General features: G+C 38.1%; 1 protein-coding gene across 2 annotated transcripts in view; it reads right to left on the reverse strand.

The window, feature by feature from the left end:
* LOC125231668 (GTP-binding protein Rhes) overlaps positions 1 to 18,802 on the reverse strand; it is a 114,942-nt gene extending 96,140 nt beyond the window's left edge. Inside the window, exon 1 of one of the 2 annotated variants that reach the window (XM_048137172.1) lies at positions 18,692 to 18,802. The gene's annotated coding sequence lies outside the window, so the exon portion shown is untranslated. Of the gene's footprint in view, positions 1 to 18,631; positions 18,672 to 18,691 lie in introns of those variants that run through there. The other variant, XM_048137173.1, reaches the window with a different exon arrangement.
* Between the last annotated feature and the right edge of the window lie 242 nt (positions 18,803 to 19,044).

Consider the following 19,044-nt stretch of genomic DNA (forward strand, 5'->3'; position numbering starts at 1 on the left):
TTTACAGTAGTAGTAAGAACGTGGTTTTCGCGGCGCAGCGAGCCGCTTGGGGTGCAGGATTAACGATTAACGGACTCTATGAAATTTAACGGAAGTTAACGAATCCGTTAACATTTTTTGAAGTTAACTTAAAAGTTAATCCGTTAATCGAAATGTTAACTTCGTTAATTAACGATTAACGGATTAACGAGTTAATGCCCAGCTATGTGTACCTATAGTACCTACAGAAACTGTCAGTAAACAATTTTGGCCACTTCTCATTACAAATGTATCAGGCAATAGGAAACTCATGTAAAGTTTTATAAGGTTTGCTTTATTTTTTTGGAATCAAACTCAAATCCAAATAGATTTTAATGGCAGATGCGGCTAGAATTCTTCAGTTATTTTCTTTTATTCCGTTTTTATTCTCGCTCCAGATGTTACACGTATTTAATTGCCGCGCCGTGGGAATAATTTATGAAACCTTTTGTCAAACTTGGATCCTCCAGCACGCCGGGCGCCGGCAACTTTCTTGTCCCGAAAGAGAAATAAAAAACGTCGCTCCACTTAATTGAGGAAATCCAATCTGTCTCCCGGATTGTAATAGTTGCGGCAGAGACAACGAATACTTATAGACTGCTGAATCCAAACAAAAATTAACTAAAAGCCACAGTAAGCTCAAGAAGGTTTACGATGAGATGAATACACAAACAATAATAAGGTACAGCGGGACAATTTCGACTGCAACTGATCCATTTCTTTCCATGTCTTACAATGTTTGTATTATTAATTATGTTGGATACATGTACCTCAACATCATAGTGTAATAATGGGAAAAATGGATCAGTTACAATTGTCCCCCAGTCGAGATTTGCCCCGCTGTACCTTATACTTAAGTAGCAGAACCAGCGACTACGTAAGAAGCTCACTTTCCTTAATTACTACATCAAGCCCGATAAAACAATCTGTTTAAAGTTACGTTTCTTTATGCCTCACATTTTGACGTCCAAACTCCGCAGCCAAAAACAAAATTATAAAATGTAGCTTCACTTGCGTGCGGTTTCGTCCCCATGCACGGAACCCGGTCTGAGTCCCCCAAATGTAGATGTCAAATAACCCGTCGTAAGAACGTCCGTCCCTCGGGAGTTGAGCTTTCTGCGAGCCGTCGAGGAAACGGCGTCAGGCGTCCAGCCACGAACAGGTAACAAACATCTACACGGAATAAGATCGGAAAAATATTTAAGTGGTTTAACATACATAATATATTATTGCAGAAACAGACAAATTGCTGATTAAGTTGTTTGGGATTAACAGTCTATATTAAAGTTTTTCTGAGTCCGATTTGAGTAGGTAAAGGAAGGTTGTAAAAACCGCCCAAGAGCGTGTCGGGCCACGCTCAGTGTAGGGTTCCGTAGTTTTCCGTATTTTTCTCAAAAACTACTGAACCTATCAAGTTCAAAACAATTTTCCTAGAAAGTCTTTATAAAGTTCTACTTTTGTGATTTTTTTCATATTTTTTAAACATATGGTTCAAAAGTTAGAGGGGGGGGACGCACTTTTTTTTCCTTTAGGAGCGATTATTTCCGAAAATATTAATATTATCAAAAAACGATCTTAGTAAACCCTTATTCATTTTTAAATACCTATCCAACAATATATCACACGTTGGGGTTGGAATGAAAAAAAAAATCAGCCCCCACTTTACATGTAGGGGGGGTACCCTAATAAAACATTTTTTTCCATTTTTGATTTTTGCACTTTGTTGGCGTGATTGATATACATATTGGTACCAAATTTCAGCTTTCTAGTGCTTACGGTTACTGAGATTATCCGCGGACGGACGGACGGACGGACGGACGGACGGACAGACAGACATGGCGAAACTATAAGGGTTCCTAGTTGACTACGGAACCCTAAAAATGAATAATTGAGAGTGCATGAGCAGGGATTAGCCCGCTGATGGAGGGCTGGCTCCAATACTCTGTGCGTTTTCACATTATCCGATCCGATATCGGATGTAGAACCGATATCCCATACATGTAAGCTGCCATCTTGGATTTTTGCCCTAGAAATCCTTCCGACATCCGATATCGGATCGGATAGTGTGAAAACGCACTAACGGTGCGCTGCTCAGCCCACGGCACACTGTCATAATTGGTTTGTCGCGTCGAATAGTTGTATCGTCGTCATAAGCTTTCTGAAATCCCGTGGAAGCTATTACTTATATATGAATAAACTTAGCTATTAATAAGACGTCATACCTATTTGATCGGCGAAGAGCAGAATAGCTTCCTTTGTGCCTTAATGCCGCATTAAATAATATGATATCGGTTAGTTGGGATCAATTCTACGAGAAAAAAAGATAATCTGCAGCCTCTTGCACCCCTATTGACAATAATTTGGCATCCAGCCTAGCGTACAATTTATTTACAATGCGAATAGGTAACAATTCCACACAAACCATTGTAAAAGTGTTTAAAATGACATATCGCCCAAGTTGGGATGATAAATAAAGGCGGACTCCATGTTTGCTAATTGGCCACTGCTTACTGCTTACATCTGCCGCGCAGAGCCATCTGCCGGCTATTTAATTACTCCGATATTTTTGCGAGAATTAGCATTTTGTAGCAATTACCTAATGGATTAGAAACGGGCAGTTACGCCGGAGTTACAATTTATGAGCTTAATAACATTTACTCACAACAATGTTACCTGCCCGTACCACACAGGTAATACTTTAAAATGGCAGCCGCAATTAAAATGGGGCTATCGTAGCAACCCCATGTATATTATTTTTATAATAGGTGGGAATTACTTTACATACATACATATCACATATATGTATATTCTTACCGCTCATTATACAAATGTAACTGACACCTGTAATCCCAACAAGAGCCACAGGAAGAGAGTAGGTAGGTATATGAACCTGCTAACTTATCTGACTGCTCTTAGCAATCAAAAAGGGTTCATGTACGAGTATAAGTAATACCAATGAAAAAAGTACATTTGATTTGAAACTCGATATTTAGGTAAGTTCCTATGTTTTGTCATTAAGAGAGAAATTTCCGTATTAAATAGTAAGCAAACAACTCTGGCTATCAGAACGCACCATCTGCAAGATATTACGGAAGAATTACCGTCCAGTCTGATTAGATCAGATGAAACACGACATTTTGCAGATCTATGTAAGGCTAAATGTTTATTACACAAAATAATGCAAACTCTTTCAGACTAGCTCGTTTGTAAGTTATTTTCTCAAGTAATTAGTGTTTAATAAAATAACTGAATCGCATAAACCTATCAAACGAACGTGCCACTAGTACTACGCCTTTAAAGCCTGTCGGGGGTGAAAAAGTGGTTTAATGCCGAGAAGTTTTTTGTGGTAGTCAGAAAGCAAACAGAAGCAGGCCGTTGTGTTTTCAGTTGAATACGTAGCGACTCTTGTGAACCCTAAATACCCGCTTCTGCAGAACCACTGGATGCTGACTATAGTAGGGAACGTATATTATTTCACTTAACAAATATAAACATAAAATACTAATGTGATAAAGCGACGAGCAATAGGTACTTACTACTCACGTACAATACTAATATTGACGAGCCATTTATCCGCGCGTTACAGCCGCGGCTGCACTGCACTCGGCGCGACGCGGCGCAATTCGCGCGCGCTACTTTACAGCTAATTACCGAGCACATTACCGACCTAACCGTACTGAAACCTTGTTTTACAGCCTACCTATTCTACCTACACAAAGAAAACAAAACGCTACCCACAGTTTGTTATTATTACAGTAATAGCTGCGTTTTGTTCTCGCACAATATTTTTTTACTCACACGTTTTTAAATACCGACTTAGATGATAATCCTCATCTACCTTTGTAGGATATATACATCTCTATTATTTGATAGAGTAATGCAATTTCATCGCTATGTTGATCGCTTATCCGAATTACACTCTGAACATATCGAATACTCGTAAACCGGGATATTGGTTCCTGATTGATATATCGCTGAAGGAAGAATTGAGTTACCGCGAGTTTCTGAGATACAGCGACGAGATTCTATAATATAAAACATAGTATCGCGCGACAAATGGGTTGTAGGTCTCTTACGTCCGTTGCACTTGGTCACTGAACTGAACTCATTGAGCTTGTTGGCCAAGTGTACAATACTATAATGTTTATTCATTCAGTCAATGGTTTCTTTTAGGTACGAACTAAATGGTCTTCTTTCACAATATTTTTTTATAAGTAGCTTCTTGTCACCGTTTGATAAGTTTTAATTAATATGAAAGTAAGTAGGTATCTGGTCAGAACACAATACTTGACATGATAACGTGGGTAGGTCTCGCGAGATGACCGTCCTGCGAAAAACACCGTGACTGAAAAGCTTTACGGGAAACCAATTTGCAAAGTAAATATTTTGTCATTCAATCAAAATGTTTGTACTTTGCTAAAATCAGTTTTCTTATTCAATAGGCATGGACAAGGAAAATCCCTGTTTGAAAGTTGAAATAGCATTGTGCATTGATGAAATTGAAAATACAATTTCAATTAAAGATTTTTGAATGCTTTTGAAACGTTCTAGTTGTAATAGAACCAAAGCCAGAAAGGCGTATATGTGGATGCAATGTGTACGGACGAGAACGTTTGCCTTATCAACCAGTGCACCTTTGAAGCTGCACGGATGTCAGAAAAAGCAAGGTCCATTATTCCCAACGAGGCAGGAGCGCTGTGCGAACCAGTTCGAATGAGTCGGCAGAACAACCGGCACGGAGAGAACAATCAGTTAACTCAGTTTTTGGTGCAGTATAATAAAATACTAGTAAATGTAAGGTTACCTTTATACTGAAGCAGTAATGTGAAGAGAAATAGGTACGCACATAATATTTATATTGGCCGTTTGGCTGAATCAACCGATATGCATATTAGTCACTAAAAACAAGGTTTATTCCACGCATTTTAAGTTCGACTCGCGATAGTTTTAATTCCATCAATGCTTGATAGATTCTATGGCATGTCTCCTCTCATCTTTGCTCCTTCCCTCCCTTAGCATCTACGAGTGAGAACTTTTGGTCATGTTAGGTGCCGGTTGCTGGTTCACGGGACTCGGTCTTGCCTAGTGCCGAGCAATAGGAACACAGCAGCAGTAACGGTGATTCGCTTTGTAATGTGAGCAACTCTCGCTCCGCCGCTCTTCGTTTGTGTCCGCGCTCCCTGCTGAGACGGCTCGCTACTCGTCAGTCCGCCTCCGACGCACCACTACCGACACACACACACACACACACACGATACGACACGGAAATTGGATTTAGAAAAATGCATTTGTCGGGGGAAAGATAAACTGTTTTACATGCGTAATTTATTGGATGGATTTAATATAGGAATATAAGGTCCGTATTCTTACTGTTACGAAGATACATGTGAGGATGATGTTGTTTGTATACCTATCATAAGACACAGACGAAATACATATTTGTGACACATTGTAGTGATATTCTATTTATTAATTACATTTAATCGAATCAACAAGCATCGTGCTCGTAGCAGTGCACCGCACCGCGCCGCGCCGGCACGAGCGATGTCGACTCCAGCGAGTACCGAGCTCGGGACTCTCGCCGGGAGTCGTGTGGAGCGCGCGTTGTTGCCGACACTTCCGCACTTGATTTAGGTATTCATGCCTATACCTACCATCAACCAACAATACATGGCTTTTTAGCTTTTACACTGATATTTTCGTATGATCATATTCCTTTTAGATGTTTACATCAATACCTACTTTCTTAATACGACAAAGGTATACCGAACAGCAACCCCACCAATAGTGCGCGGACAGTATTAAGTGACATCTCCGGACAATAAGTGCCAATTATACTTGTCAGTGGCCGGTTATCGGATAGTTTATCCTATAAAATGTACACTGATCTATAAAGTATATCAATTGAGTTAAGTAATTATGATGTGAAACGGCTCGTGTAATGGGTTTTCCCGAGTGCGAGCGGAATAGGTAAATGGTGGCGTTAGATCTCATTACCAGTTGAACCCGTTTAATTAGCGCCGGTAATTAATTACCAACATCGACTATTTTGCAATTTGGTGACATTATTAGCGCTTTTTGTCATGCATTCAGCGGTTCCTTCGACCTACTCGGTATAGATAAGTAGGTAAGTATTGGTACCGCCATGCCTACAGCAAGGTGAGTAGATTATGTACAGTCGAGGTCAAAAATACCTTTACAGTTGAGTGTTACAAAAATACCTTTACATTTAAATAATTTTACACACTGCTTGACAAAAATATGCTTCCAACACACATGACAGATTCATCTTTTCACTTATCGCACCAAAGTTCAGTTTACAATCTGTCTTCCATAGAAACATTGTCACAAATTGTGACATAATAGGTTTACATTGCATGTTACAGAATAAGATTTCCTGTGAATGTGCCGTAAATATGTTTACATTTGCAGTAACATTATAAACTTTACGTTCTTGCTTACTTTTCGTTTACTTACACCTATTGCTACATATATATCTTTATAGATTTCATTGGGATTGATTTTTAATTTGAATAATGACAATCACCGAAAACAGTACCATACTGTCAAATCACCTATCTCTTTCATTCGTCGTGTTTGGCCTAGTTATTATCCTCTCGATGAGTTATTGATAATTGTGCAAAAAAGTACAGTTTGCAATAAAAACATGTACAGTCAGCGTCATAACCTTGGTAGCATTGGAAGTAACAGAGTTGGGCAAAAAGTAAACGACTAACGATTAACGATTAAAATAAGACGATTAATTAGTTTTAATCGATTGGAAAGGACGATTAATTAGTTGTAATCGAAGATCTTCGATTAACGTTAGTCGCGAATAAATTAATCGTCGACTAATTTTGACGATTGATTTTATTAATCGACTAATTAGTCGAATAAAAAGTTAATCGATTAATACCTATCTCTGATCCAGGCATAGCCTTTAATATTTCATATACTTACAGGATGTAAATCTAATACCGGCGATTAAACAAACCGCTTATGTTGACCATTTCAAGTAGCTACGGACCTGAATGGTTATTAATACGAGGTGTCTTGCGTAGACAGCGGCGACCGCGCGGTAGCGATACATAGTGAGGTCTCACCTCACTTTTACTGCCAAGAATTTAAATAACGATAGTGCTATCTCTGTCACTCTTTACTGTATGCGCGAAGTGCACATACCACGAGTATAGGTTTTCGGGGGTGCTGATTTCAAAATTAATGACCAATTTGGAATCTGATATTGCTGACTGTCACTTTGACACAAAAGTCGTCATGGGTGTTAGAAAGGGGGAAAAACCGAATAGTTAACTGATTTTAATCGCACTGTAATGTCGGAGAAATTTCAAAGATCCAGGATTTAATAATGCCACGCACAATTGTTAGCTATCTGACGTATGTGAGGTTCTTATTTCTTGTGACCTTGAATGTGAACACTATAACAAATAGTTTTTAATTCATGTCTTTTATATCCATATGAATGAGTTAAAAAAACACTATTCTGCATTGGAAACTGGTTTACAAAATAGTATATTTTTTCTTGATTAGAAAGCGGCCGAAGGGGCAATACCACAGACACGTTAAACCTGTAAGAATAAGACCTTTTTTGGAGTCGATTATAAAGCCGTTATTGATATTTATGACGATATGATGTCATTATTCAAATTATGAACAGACCAATCAAATCTGTAAAGATGTTTATGTAGCAATTGGTGTAAGTAAACGAAAAATTTCCTTCCACGAACGCTCCGGCTGTGGAATGAGCTCCCTGTCGAGGTATTCCCGATGAACTACAGTATGGGGTTCTTCAAAAAAGGAGTGTACAAGTTTCTAATGGGTCGGCAACGCGCACGTGACACCCCTTGAGTTGCGGGCGTCCATAGGTTACGGTGACCACTTTCCATCAGGCGGGCCGTATACCTGTTTGCCACCGACGTGGTATAAAATAAAAAAAAAGCAAGAACGTAAAGTTTATAATGTTACTGCAAATGTAAACATATTTACGGCACATTCACAGGAAATCTTATTCTGTAACATGCAATGTAAACCTATTATGTCACAATTTGTGACAATGTTTCTATGGAAGACAGATTGTAAACTGAACTTTGGTGCGATAAGTGAAAAGATGAATCTGTCATGTGTGTTGGAAGCATATTTTTGTCATGCAGTGTGTAAAATTATTTAAATGTAAAGGTATTTTTGTAACACTCAACTGTAAAGGTATTTTTGACCTCGACTGTACTTTCTTAGATCTCTTTCTCATTGAGTCTTATAAAAATATGTCGTCAATTTTTTTCATAGGACATACTTGTATTAATATGTTCCCGAGTGCTCTTAATGAACGTCCTAACGTGGCAATAAACCTGAATAATGATTAAGCAGCATTATTAGTACCCAGCGACTTAATATCGGAGTATTAGGTACTGAGACTCTTCCCTCGCAATATCGGTAATCAAAAAACGTAATAAGAGGTTTGGGGCCTGGATCAGTCCTCTTTGAAGATGGTATTAATATCATGTAGAGCCCAAGGCAGATTTTTATGTACATATATGAGTTAGAAAATACCTAGGAATTGATAATGTTCTCAATTTTGAGAAGATAAGTTTGGGAGACTTGATTCAACCGTCTGGTAAAAGTTACGGCAATGGTTTGGGAGTGATGATTGCTAACAGTATTTTCTAACACATACAGGTCCACATAAAAATCAACCTTGTTAATTTAGCAATGTAATAAGTAAGTGGTATTTTTTCTTTTTGTGGCAGCGAAATTACCGGCCTTAACAAAATTAGGAGCTCTGGGCAAAAACATATACACCGTGTTTTTTTTGTTTTCCGTTAAATTCGACACGTAGCTAGGTTCATTATCAGGACCCACCCTGTATATCAGTTTTAGTTAAATTCGCAAAAAAAAAATTTTCATCTTTTTTTATACATAATAAATGAATTTATTAGTGTGAGAGACCCTTAAGAATATCATTCAAGTTACACATGTCAAAACAAATAACATTAGGTATTGATAAAGGCCGTCACACACGTGTTCAGTAATTATCTTTATTTTTTAAATAATTCGATAACCGTAAGAGTTAAGACGCTAGTTTCTTAAAATTAATTGTATTTGATCTAAAGAACCTTCCCTGAAAGTTAACGGAAATCAATAAAAACAGGGTGTATAATGAAACTAATTTTGAAGACTGTGGCGCTGAACGACGGCATTTCGGGGCACGGAAATTGTATGTCTTTATATAACTAGAAGGGCACAGGTACATTTTCAATAACTTTAATAAATATGCACATCGATCGTTGAATATAAAAACAAACAAGCGCTCGACGGTAATGAAGCTCTCCGGTAAGCCGGGGCTCACTTAAAGGGATTTATTTGGTAGAGTCCACCTATCATACATACATATTTACAACTTGTTTTATTTATTTACGTTAATATACTTAATACCTATACATTTAAAATAATAGTGTTTTGGGAAAAAACAAAACACAACCTCTCGTCAAGTGTACGTTTGTCGCCCTCGTCCTGTTAAATACCTAGTTAGCAGGGTGACATTAGGTAAAATATCTATAGTCTATACATTCTCGTACAGTCTGACCAAAAAATGGCAACATTGTAGTTTCAGCCCTTTCAAATCAATTTCTCTGAGAAAACGGGACGACACTACGATTTCAATTGCCACTTTTAAAATTTCTACTTTTTTTTGGTTAGACTGTACTTAGTTTGTATCAGGCCGTAAATCTTCCCGCCGCGCGGCGGCCACACACCGCTTCACGCGTCCCGCAACACACCGAGCCGGCTAATTGGCCGCGGGATTCATTCGAATTAATTAACTACTCGCGAATCTCCATTTAAATTATCTACTACAATTTGAGACTTATACCCAGAATATAACATTCAAATTAGCGGACGTGTAAGCGCATCCAACACAGAGGCAGCGCCGCCGCCGTGCCGCGTAGCAGGCTACGCTACAATGGTATCGCGGAATGAAACGGGCGGGATTGACGCAGCGCGGATTCATTACAGGAACAACAGTCCAATTACGGTTCATGTGCAGTCGTCGTTTCATTTTAATATATACGATTGTGTCGAGGTCATTAATTTGCCACTTATTTGGTTAATTAACGTTTTGTGGACTGGTATACAAATTACGCGTAATGGGCTGTGAGGTATCAAAGGTTTGTAATCATTGCTGACTGAACATAATTATGTTGGCATATGTTGACTAACAGGTACTTTTAATTTTTGTTGATGTCACGATTCTCACGACAAGATTTGATGGCACTTGTAGCGATAGCCTTCGGAGGCTCTTCGGGGCTTCATCCTCCTCCATATTAGCGGGCGCGGGCGGGACAGGCTGCGGCGCGGGAGTTAAGGGCGGGCTACGGGGTGTTAGTCCACTCCGATTAAATAGACTATTCACTCACATTTTAATCACTTTTCCTACTTCAACATTGTACTAATGCAGCCGCGAAAACGCGATAGCTGAGTATTGAGTTGACCCAAATAACGCACGAAATGCAAGATTATGCACGCGAATAATTAAATATCGTATAATTAACACGTCCGACCTCATTGGCGTCTAGAGAGCAATGTTTTTGAATAAGAATCGCAAGAAATGAAGGAATACAAAAGGTAATCCTCATTTCATTTAAATAGTTATGTCACCCATAAGCAAGGTGTCGCTGTTAGTATTTTTTTTTATACATTACTTTTAATTTTACATAAATTGTTCACTGAAGGATGAATCATGGCACTAGTTAATTAAAATGAAATTAATTAACAGTGGTGATTAGTTAGAATTTCCACTTCACTTCCCTTTATAGATCTTAAAACATATTATGAAATAAACTTCATTAGTGAAAACCTAATAAAAAATAAGTTCAAAAACTAAAACCCGACTACTATAAAATGTGCTCTAAAAAGTATGAAACAAGATAGAATTAGTTTATGAAATTATCATGCATGAGATATTCACAGATGTGTATTTTTTTCAATACGTTAATTCAATGTTTATAATAAGTTTGTAAATTTTATATATACTTACTTGCAGAGATTCCGAAGATAACCGTGGTTGTATGCCACAATTATGAAGTTAAGTACATAAGTCATCAGATAATTAAACATATTTTATTCTTCTCTTCTTTAAAATCACATAATATAAGACTTTATTTAAAAATGTTAACAAAAATCATGGGTGTTATTTGTCAGACCCAACTGTCGTATGAGTGTACGGTCCACAGCAACGGTTCAGCCCACGCACATATTTGAGCGCTGTTGGTCTGCAACAATTTTGATATTGAAGCTCATTTATACGAGTAGGTATGATTGTTTGAGATATCTCTGTCGTATTTTCAGAGCAGAAACGATTTAATATGTACTTAAGATCCATTGTGGTGACATAAAATAATGCCGTGCCAATGCCAACAAGAAACTTATTTTTGCTTTTTATTATTATCGACGCATATTTTTCAAATCCAACAACACCAGCATTTAATCGAATAGCCTATTTGTGAAATAAATATTCTTATTGAACTGCGGCCCACTTTGACCTTTATTATCTGGAAAATCCCGTCCCGACGCGACGGTACTAGACAAAATTAATATTCTTTTCGTGTGGACAACAAAGGAACAATGGCTAGGCCTCTAATCGTAATGAGTCCCGGTCCCGACACAGACAAGCCAGAGCGTACGTTGGCTTGGCTGTGTGCTCGCGGCTACACATAGGTACATAGGCGGCAGTTCGAGCCGCGTCACCGTGACCTTCGCGTCTGTCAACTTTACTCACATAACAGCTGTCGAAATGTTTCTGCTATACAATTCAACTAAGGTATTTTAAGAGGAGCACTTAAACAAAATGATAGTGTCGTGTAGCAAAGTAATTTATATGGCATGTAAACACGATAAATCGTTTCGGCCGCAATAACATAGTTTTATCACCTGGACGTGACACGAGCGTTTATCGCACTGGATATTCATTTTATTATTCGGCCTCCAACTCATTATTCTGTCCGCCGCCTAATTTGTTCACGCAATAATGTGGTGTATGATAATTCTTTACGTAACATTAGCACAATATTCAGTGCAAGCGCATGCTACGCGCTACGAGCGAGCGTAGCCGATAACATGGGGAAATGCGTACTTGTACTTACAGCGAACAGCGCCTACGAACAGACAACCCGACTATCGGGTCACCGCCACTGAATGTGCAAAACAAATTACAAATTGTACCAAGTGATGAAATCTTTCTTAATCGCTGCAGTTTTTCTTGTTTATACAATTTTCGTTATCTTCATATATAATTCCCATAATTAAAACAAATTAAAGTTAATCATCATTTTGATTATTTTGATACGATCGCTACCTATCAGTTATATCGGAGTTGCTCAAAAATATCTGAACACACACTAACGCCTTGAGAATAGAGTAATGTAATGTATCTGGTGACGACTGTACACAAAGTAATAACCACTCAATATGTTTGTGTAATAATGTGCGAAATTAATTGAGAGTCATCAGGTGTACATGTGTGGGCTTCGAACCGATCACCAACACGTCGAAATCGTTCCTTTCGTCGTCTTTCCGTCGACGTTCGGATCTTAAATAGTCTCAACTTAGAACTAAATATATGTAGTTCAATTAACTGAGCGCTGTCAGATCCGTCGCCGACTTCGACAGATTGAGGTCACTGACCCCGCGCGTGGGAGCCACAGTGTACACTCGGTGCGGAGATATCTTTTCAACAATTTACCCCAGCACAGCACCGAGCGGCGACTAAACACTCTGGAGCGGCGAGAGGCAACCTTTCATATTTCACTATTTGTTCGATTGCCTTGAAAAGATTCGGTTTATAAAACAAACGTAACCTAACCCAGTTCGGATTCATTATTAGACAAACACATTTTAGTTCATAATTCATAACATAACATAAAAGCGAATGTTAAAATCGAATTTGAAGTTATTGCAAGTACTTTGTTATCTTATTTAATTAAATTTGATAAGTATTTTGTTACCAGTTTCTCGCCTAAGTTTTAATAAGTGTAAACTTAGTTAGGTTTGGTATTAACTAGTTAGTTTGCTGTAGGTACACACATTAAAAGCTTAAAGTAAAACCACGATGGCAGCAAGTATTAAACAAAGTATTTTCAGCTGTAATATTATTACGCTCAGTTATTTAATATTCAGATACAAGACGAATCTGAACAACGAGTTGTTCTTAATTAACAACAGTGTAGTGTTCGATAACAATATAATTTGACAGATTCCTGTTCACGGCATATTATTATAGAAACTCGTCAAATTCCATTACAAGTTTAGAGAGGTATAATTATTAGGCTTGGGTTTGTACGGATTCATGGAATTGTAATAATACTCGTAGGTATATCAAGTAATTATGAAAGGTGAGTGGAGTCGGGCTCGATACCGGATATTGTTGTAATTATAGTGTAGCTCCTGTAGGGTGCGGCGTGTCGCGTCTGGGAGCGAGATGCGGCTGTTGCTAGTGTTGCTACGGCGGCGCGGGCGCCGGCCGCCGCGTCGCGCCGGGCCGCACAGATCAAAGAGAATGTGTTAAAGCCAACGCGTACTAAGTATTCATCAATCTTAAGACGGGCATTAGATATAAAGAAAATTTTAATAAAGTAGTGGCAGAGATCATTTTTAGGGGGTGCCACATAGAACATTTTAAATTCGATAAAATAAGTAGTACCCTTGTTTGTGCATCGATGTAACTTCTATATCATAACAAAAGTTATGTATTTATATCCATATACATATATACCTACAGTTAATACAGTGCGTATCAATATAGTTGGTGTCCCTGTCTTAAATATGCTAATGAAGTAATTGAATCAAATTCGAATATTCTTAAATCAAAAACAAACTTACTACACTACCAAAAGAAACAATGATAAAATTATGATCGTTTCTTAATCCTCGTGTCGTGGAGGAATTGTTGGAATATTGTCTAGAATAACGAAGTGTTCGGAAACATTTGTGGCGCGGTCGCGCCCGACCGATTCAATTTGCGATCACAACTCCACGATTTATTTCAACTTGTCAATAATATTACATTACGGTCTCAGAATTTATAAATAATAAATGATAATCCATACTAATATTATAAATGGGAAAATGTGTGTCTGTTTGTTTGTCCGTCTTTCACAGCAAACGGGAGCTACGAATTGACGTGATTTTTAAAGTGGAGATAGTTAAAAGAACGGAGAGTGACATAGGCTACTTTTTATCTCTTTCTAACCCCCCACTTCCCTAAAATTGGGGGTGGAAGTTTGTATGGAGCATTCCTCAGTTTTAGTATTTACCACGAGCGAAGCCGCGGGCAGATGCTAGTAATAAATAATTTTAAATGCCAAATTGCTTTTCAACTTTTGAGTATTATATACAAAACGGAATTGAAAAACATGCAAATTACGTAGCTATTGAACTTCTTACTCCATGATATTGTTAATAAGCAATTCCCGAAAAGTTTGTACATTTGGATCACGTCTCAGATTTTGATAAAAATTGGTAGACTGATAGAGTCCATGATGCTGAGCAAGATCCACTAGGTTTTCCAAAATGTCCTAGGCTGTTTGTATAAAACTTTCCTTTTTTTTGTTACCGAAAATGCATAGAAATCTGGTAACAAAAACCGGCCAAGAGCGTGTCGGGCCACGCTCAGTGTAGGGTTCCGTAGTTTTTCGTATTTTTTTCAAAAACTACTGAACCTATCAAGTTCAAAACAATTTTCCTAGAAAGTCTTTATAAAGTTCTACTTTTGTGATTTTTTTCTTATTTTTTAAACATATGGTTCAAAAGTTAGAGGGGGGGGGACGCACTTTTTTTTCCTTTAGGAGCGATTATTTCCGAAAATATTAATATTATCAAAAAACGATCTTAGTAAACCCTTATTCATTTTTAAATACCTATCCAACAATATATCACACGTTGGGGTTGGAATGAAAAAAAATATCAGCCCTCACTTTACATGTAGGGGGGGTACCCTAATAAAACATGTTTTTCCATTTTTAATTTTTGCACTTTGTTGGCGTGATTGATATACATATTGGTACCAAATTTCAGCTTTCTAGTGCTTACGGTTACTGAGATTATCCGCGGACGGACGGACGGACGGACGGACGGACGGACGGACGGACGGACGGACGGACGGACGGACGGACGGACGGACGGACGGACGGACGGACGGACAGACAGACATGGCGAAACTATAAGGGTTCCTAGTTGACTACGGAACCCTAAAAAAGGAAGGTTTCATACAAACTGCCTAGGACATTTCGGGAAACCTAGTGGATCTTGCTCAGCATCATGGACTCTATCAGCCTACCAATTTTTATCAAAATCGGAGACGTGATCCAAATGTACAATCTTTTCGGGAATTGCTCAAATAATAGTTCGCATTATATTCTAAACCTACCTAGCATATAACAGGTACGTGTACAGTACAGCTTACAGTTTCAGTTTCAGTTTTATACTTACTCGATTTGAATTCAATAAATATAACTTGTGTCTTGTGATGTACACATCAACGCATTAAAAATAAAATGTTTATCATAAAATAATTTGCTACATTGCAAGTAGCGACCATGATTTTAAAATTTGACGCAGTTCTAAATGTTTCAGTATTAGGCCCGTTTAAAACGTGATTTTGGTTATAAGTAGGTTCTCCAAAATTTGCAAATTAGCGACATCACGTAATTGTATTATACTTACAGTAAAATAGCACCCTGCGATATATCTATGTCATTTTTATCGGAGTTTCCATGCTAATGCCCGTTGTCCAAAACAGCACTAGGTAAGTACAGTCAGCCAAAAAAGTGGTTTACCACTTTCCGACCTTATGTGTTCAAAAGTGGTAAACCACTTTCTTGGCTGACCGTACCTACTACGTACGAGTACCTACCTACAACGGAATACCCCCATTTGCCAGAATTTCATTTGCCATAATTTTATTTGCCATCCTATTCAACAATCATAAAATTGTTTCTCATAACATCTTATGCCATAATCATTGTTTACTATATTAATCTAGTGCCAGAAACTTTGTTTCCCATAAAGTCAGTTTCCATAATGTCATTTGTCAGAATCATCGAAATCCGTAATTACCACATTCCATACCATCATTTGTCATACAAATTAGCGTCCAGAAAAGTCAATTTCCATAATGTGCTTTGGCAGAATCGAAAACTACTATAATAGGTACTAGAAGGACTAGAGAATGAAACTGCTATCAGAAAGTAGGTTAGGTTAGGTTAGAACTGTGACCCCCTGGAAAATGAAACTGCTATCAGAAAGTAGGTTAGGTTAGGTTAGAACTGTGACCCCCTGGAGAATGAAACTGCTGGAAAAGTAGGTTAGGTTAGGTTAGAACTGTGACCCCTGGAAAATGAAACTGCTATCAGAAAGTAGGTTAGGTAATAATATGGGCAACAATTAATATGGCAATAATTGCTTATGGTTTGAATATTCTATGAAACCATATTATTGCACTTAATAATATGGCTAACAAATAGTATGGCATTGTATGATTATGGAAGGTAATATTCGAATAAACAACGAGTATGTCATATGATTTTTATGGTAAACAAATCATTCGGGCAAATGAAATTCAGGCAAGTTAGATTCGGGCAAATGAATATTATGTTAAATGACTGTCGGGCAAACAATAGACAACCACCTACAACGGTTATCTTTACTTGTTCCGTTATCAAATCGGCGACCTTTATAGAGCGGAATCGGAAAAACGAAACTCGTACAATGGTATAATAAATATCGCGACTAAAATAAACGGTGAGCTGTAGAGGACGACTCGACTCCTCGAACATATAATATAACACTCAAATATTCCGACAACGTTATTCACTTTATTAAAAGCTGGGGAATCCTCTTACGCGGAATTAGATTTCTATTTATAAGGGCATATATCCTCAATGAAATTAACTGCGTAAATGTAATTTTGTCGGATACAACCGAAATTGCTATTAGACGAGCAGGGTGGGAGTAGAATTGTTATTAATCTCAAAAATTGTAATTTAAACGGTCTGTTCCCGTTCGTTTAATTGGAATATTTTTATTCGCTTTTCCAAAACTTAATTCATGCACGGTTTCATGTTATAATCCAGGGAGCAACGGCCGTATTCGACACACGGATTTTAATTATTTTTTATGTTTGTCTAATACAACACTAATATATCACAACAATCAATCAAACAATACATTCAAACCTTGATTCAAACGTTACAACAAAAAAACCAAGGGTTTTAAAAAGGGTTTGTCTAATAGATTTGATGTCAGTGATATTATGTCAATGTTAAAAGAGCCATTTTTTCAACTTAAATCGGCACGTTTGGTTTGAAACTGCACAAACCACATGTAATTTATAATCTAAAAGTAATTACTGAGCTTACAGATTAGCAGTTTGCCGGACGATACCCGCCTGTCAGTTACCTAATCACAAAACGTAACATCGGCAAATTATTAAATACTATAAATCTATATCCATCTGCTCTAATTAAAAAGTATGTTGTATAAGAGAAAAATAACTTGTACGTAAGGGGAAAGTCAAAACAAAAGGATTCAGAATCAGATAACTTTTCCTGAAACTTTTGAAGTTCGAGAGGAACGAAGCAGTGTGACTACTCGATAAGCAGAAAGTCACGGAACATTAATGTAATTTCTGTCCTAGTGCAACCATCCCTTACACCCGGGAGATAGGTATGTGTGATGCCGGCACAATCATGTAATCAGGCGAGCGTGACTCGCCGCGAGACTACCGCGATTAAAGGGCTCCGAGATAATTCATACGTGAGCCATAACTGCCGTGGGAGGTCGATGACCCATCCTCAATCAATCTTGTTGCCGGGCAGACTACCGGGGACACTGGCAGGACACATGCGTTTTCGATTTCAGTACTTCGTTTATATATCACTAAGAGTTTTACCTAACCCCTAGCTCTAACTATCAAAACAGCAAGATGATCTAAACACTTAAAAATATGTATTAACATATTTTAACGTTCAACTATGTCTTCAATAAACTTTACCGACAAAAACAAAACAATAATTATCTCAGTTGGTCCCTAAAGAAATGACGTGTTGAATTGAATTGAAAACATACACGTTTGTTACCGAAAAACCCTAAGATCCCACTTTAATACCAAAATCTCATTTCACCCCTTCCAGAACCCATCTCAAACAATTCAGCTTCATCCTCCGCCGCCTCACACTGCGGCCATACCTTTATTAACCCACAAACCCCAAAACCATGCGCTTTATTTATTTATTTTATTTTATTTAATAAGAAACAAACAGTCGCATATATGTACATTGACATAGATTAAAGCACTTAAATTGCAGACTTACAGTTTCCTTAAAGAGAATATTACTTACAAACCATAACATGCTATAAGTAGATCTAGCTCGATACATTTTCAATATGTGAAGTGCAAACTCAAATGAACTAGAAAAGAAAAAAAAAACAAACAAAATAAAAAGAAAACAATCAAAAACAGAAGAAGAAAACCGTATTAAGCAAACCAAAATACAAATATCTATAACACTGTGATACATTGCAATGATAAGAGTTTAAACCTGCATACATTTTCATGGAATATATCAATGTGACTAAATTTCTTGTCATACGTCCTGCACGCCCTTACCTGTTACATTTCACTCGGAAAATAAAACAAACAAAAGAAAGTTTAAACGAAAACAATAAAGAGAGTTTGCAAAGTTCCCATTGAGCGCACAGTAAATGTGTCAAGCGCTAAGCAGCGGCATTCAGCCGCGTGCCTACTCGTGCGATAGCGACCACAAGTCGTAGCTGGCGGCTACGAGCGACGGCGTCGTAGCGGCCTGGGGAGCTACGCGCGGCGGCGGCGGGCGAGCGAGCACTGCCGTCGTAGCGCTCCGCCGCCGCCGCCGCCGCCGCGTCGGGCTGCCAGCCTACGGCGCGCGGCTCGTAGCCGCCGACTCCACTCATATTTGGCTACACTCACTTTTGGGACGCGAA

Source organism: Leguminivora glycinivorella, chromosome 12 (assembly GCF_023078275.1).
Source record: "Leguminivora glycinivorella isolate SPB_JAAS2020 chromosome 12, LegGlyc_1.1, whole genome shotgun sequence".
NCBI lineage: Eukaryota > Metazoa > Arthropoda > Insecta > Lepidoptera > Tortricidae > Leguminivora > Leguminivora glycinivorella.